The 4,526-nt window shown below is 35.4% G+C and overlaps 1 pseudogene; it reads left to right on the top strand.

Moving 5' to 3' along the window:
* Positions 1-981: 981 nt before the first annotated feature.
* On the top strand, positions 982-2,006 carry LOC143628131 (zinc finger protein ZAT10 pseudogene; annotated as a pseudogene).
* The last annotated feature ends 2,520 nt before the right edge of the window (positions 2,007-4,526 follow it).

Here is a 4,526-nt window from a genome sequence, read left to right as displayed (position 1 = left end):
GGGTTAAAACAGGCCAACTATAAGCTCGTAAATTAACATAAACACAATACGTTTAACTAAACGTATTTGTGGCTTCGAATTGAAACTATCCCAAATCCAACTCTAGATAAACCCAAACCCACAAATATCTTGTTCATACATACTATGGGTTATGGAGTCAATGAGGATATATGGGGACCTTGTAAAAGAGTAAAAATACACGTTTTTGTTGGGAGGGATAGTTTGACTCTGAAAAAGTCCAAATTTTGACCCACAAGATTAGTATGAGAAAAAATAATTAAAAAAATAGACGTGTAGCAGCCATATGAATATCTTGATGCTTTCCTTTTAAACTGAAAAAGACGATAATACCCCCCTAACTCCACTCCCACTATTCTTGACCCTGACCGCCGACTTCACTGGTCATCTACCCGCTACCCACTCAACTCTCAACGTGTATACTCCACATTCTTTACATCACTACATTTTAATAAATTAAATATTATTTTTATAACTTCCTTTAATAAATTTTAAAATTATTTATGTTTCAAAAATAACGGAACAATATTTATCTTAAAAATATAAAAGCAGTATTTACTTTTATAAAACTATTAGTAAAGCAAAATATCATTAATTAAATTAAATTAATATATACAAATATGTTTACTTTATGGATAAACGTTATATATAAAAATAAAACATAATCAGCTTACAACTTTTAGACTATTCCAAATTTGGCTTCACAAAACTCAATAACATTTAAAGTAAAAATATTTAACAGCCATTAGAACAACAAATAAATGCTACAAATTATTTTACTAAATACAAGTTGAGGAAAGTTTATTTACATAAGTTAACCTTTTTATAGTTTTAAAAAGCAAGATATTCTTTATGGTTGTACCATATTTAAAGCCATGAGTTAAGACTTATCTTATATTGAACATGTTAGTCAACTATGGTAGGGGAATACTTTTTCCTCTATATATAGCCACAAATGTAGCCACAAATGTAAAGAGCAAACATAAACCACTACAACACTTAAAACACTACTACCTCTCAAGCAAGTTACATTACAATACAACATTACAACAATTACATATATGGCACTTGAAGCTCTAAACTCTCCGGCAACAACCGTGGCGTCACCACCACCGTCTTTCCACCACAAAGACATGATCTTCCCAACCACCACAACCATAATTCAAGACTCTTGGAACAAAGGAAAGCGGTCTAAGCGACCACGTTCCACAATCACTGCCGCCACCACCACCAGCACTGATAGTGACATCACTCATCCGTCAGATGCTATACAACAGCAACCGACGGAAGAGGAGTACTTGGCTTTTTGCCTTATGCTACTCTCCCGCGGCGGCGTTGGCGGCAACACCGTGGCCGCCGCCCCATCGCCGCCACGGCCGCCACTACCAGTTTCTCATAAGTGTAGTGTTTGCAACAAGGAGTTTTCTTCTTACCAAGCATTAGGTGGCCACAAAGCCAGCCACCGTAAGAACACCACCGACGACCACCACCCATCCACCTCCGCCACCACCACCACCACCACCACTTTCTCCACTTTAAAACCTAGTGGTAGGTCCCACGAGTGTTCCATCTGCCACCGGTCCTTCCCCACCGGCCAAGCACTCGGCGGCCACAAACGACGGCACTACGACGGCAACGTCTCCGGCACCGTTACAACCAGCGGCGTCACAACTTCTTCATCCAACAGTCAACCGCGTGACTTTGACCTCAACTTGCCGGCTTTCCCTGAGTTCCATATGGGTTTGAACGTTGACTTAGTCAAGAAAAGTCAACTGTTCATCGGCGAACAAGAAGTGGAGTCACCTCATCCGGCGAAGAAGCAACGTTTATCGGTCGCCATATAATTATTAACTCACGTAGTGAATTCATGTGATTTTTTACAGTTATTATGATTTTATTAGGTTGATGAATGTAAAGATCATCTTGTTTTCATACCATTGATTTATTCATTAATTACTGGAATTTAAATTTTACTTATTTTTTGTGCATGTTCTATTGTTATTAACTTATTATTATTGTTAATATCTTTGAGGATATCTGTACAAATTAAATTAATCTACTAATATACAAGCAATAAAACATTAAAATAACAATAGTACGTAACTAGTTTAAAACGGTAAAGTAATAATAAATTAAAGGCGTGTCTTTTCCTTTAGGTGAGTCAAAAAAAAAAAAAAACAAAAGGAGTCGGTTAAATTTTCTAAATTACCCGTTAATTCTTTATGTAATTTTTGTTTGTTTTCTTTTATTTCTTGTATCTTTGGACTCTTTGTGAGTAGTCTCTTGTTTTTTAGTTTTTTTTTTCAAAAATTAGCATTTAAAAAAAAATAAAAAATAATTACTCATGGATTAGTATAATTACTCTTAATTGTTTATATGAGTCTTATGTTAAAAGTTGGAAGTTGTTTGTATTTATATACTGTAATAATTACTTACTCGTACGTTGAAGTTGATTGTATTTGAATATTATTATTATTATTATTATTTAATACGTACGTGTGAGGGAAGAAGGTGGCGTGGGGACAAGAAGCCAGCGCCACCCAAAGCGGTTGTGAGATGGCTTTAACGAAACTTCCGATGTGGGCCGGTTGATGCCTAAATCCACATGTCAAAACACTTTTATAAGGTTGGCATGACTTAATTAGGCTTTGCTTCAATGTACTTTTATATATACTGACACGTGTGTATATATAGAATACATTCAAATTCGATGTTCACGTAATAAAAGTTACAAGCTTGTTTGTGTTTCAATTTTACTTGTACAAATTGAGTTCCGTGTGGTTTTACATAAAATATAATAAAAAGTTTAGAATAAAAGTTGCATAAACTTAATGATAAGCTAGAAAGTTCGATAGACAATGTTTATCATCCTATCTTTTAATTTTAATTTTTAAATCATTCGATCATGATATATGTCTAAACTATGTAGTCCCTCGTCATCTACTATCTTTATTTTTTGTATGTGTCACAATCGTGTTGTTTACAAGATAACTAGATACAAAGTATGAAAAAAACACTATTTAGTATCTTATCATGGATAACTAGTCTCTTACTTTCTCTACTATCAAACAAACCGACGTTTAAATAGCCTTAATATCCTAATAATTCACACATTTGTTGTTTTCAGTTGTTAAATAGAACCAACTCTTTAGTGTTATTTTAGTCAATTAGAGATACTTGTGAATGGAACTAAATCTTCTTTTTTCTTGATTCTAGGTTTTTAAAACCCTAGTTATGTATTGCCGGGTCAATTATTATTTTTTTTAACGACGAAAATTATATAAAGCACCGACTAACAAGATTCTAGCTGGGCAAAAACAAGAAAGGAAAATTACATGAATAAAAGAGGGTTCTTCAACCACTCTAACCAATTAACTTTGCATTTACTCTTTTTACTTGAATACCAAAGGAAAGAAAAGTAAGTAACATCATCAAACAACACCGCATCTTTTCAAGAAAACAGCTGAATTTCGAAACTTCCAAATTACCCACCAAGCAACATATATAACCACACCCACATTTTCTTTCTTGTGCATACTAAAAGACGAGTTGTCAACCCATTCATAATATTAGGTGGGAATTGCAAGGCTGGCAACTTCACATCAAGCCACCTTTCAACCAAATCCCAAATCTTCTTAACCGAGACACACTCACCAAAAACATGAATAACGAATTCTGACCCATCATTACATCATCATCGACCCATCATTACACAAGGGGCAAATTAGACGGAAAATCTATCCCCTTAGTAGCCAAGTTTGTCCTAATTGGCTGACGATTTCCCACACTCTCCCTCCACAATTATTTAGTTTCCGAGGCAAACACGGAAACCAATTGGTTTTCCTCGAAGCACTAGGGAGGGTACTATTATCAATTCTCTCCCAAATCCCCTTAACCGAGAATTCAGACATCCCTTGAAACGACCAAGCCCATCGGTCATTACCATTCGAAAGCGAAACTCTATTAATCAAATCTAGCATTTCTAGAAATTGAATCACTTCAGAACCCCCCTTGGAGTTCCCTACGCGACTCTCGCGACTCTCCCATCGCCCGTTGTGCCACCGAACAATTCTTTACCATTTATCAAGCGTATAACCTTGGAAACTTCTCCGCTAAACTGTAAGGCCCGGTTCCCGGTGCCCTACTTTGGCGTTGGATTTACTCATAAACACAATTCTAAATATCAGAGTTAACTTAAACTTTTCGCGGAATAGATAAATGTCAACCATTAATTACATAAGTCTTAAATTTAAACAATATAAAACATGTCTAGTAGTTCAAACATTATTAACTAAGTTTTCAGATGTCAGCTTCTTTATTTGCCTGCCATGTATCCCTCTTCAAGCCAGCTGTCTCATCCTACTCACCTGCGTTCATACTAAAAGTCAGCTACGCTGACTGAGTTCTAGTTAATCAGCAAACATGCATTCATAAACTTACTTTCGTATACGCATCCGAAGATACATATTATATACTTTAATGTTACCTTTCTTTCCAACATTCATACA

Source organism: Bidens hawaiensis, unplaced genomic scaffold, assembly GCF_021521415.1.
Source record: "Bidens hawaiensis isolate Kalapana, Puna unplaced genomic scaffold, B.hawaiensis_p1.1 tig00004817_1, whole genome shotgun sequence".
Classification (NCBI taxonomy): Eukaryota; Viridiplantae; Streptophyta; class Magnoliopsida; order Asterales; family Asteraceae; genus Bidens; species Bidens hawaiensis.
This window is presented reverse-complemented; position numbering and strand designations above follow the sequence as displayed.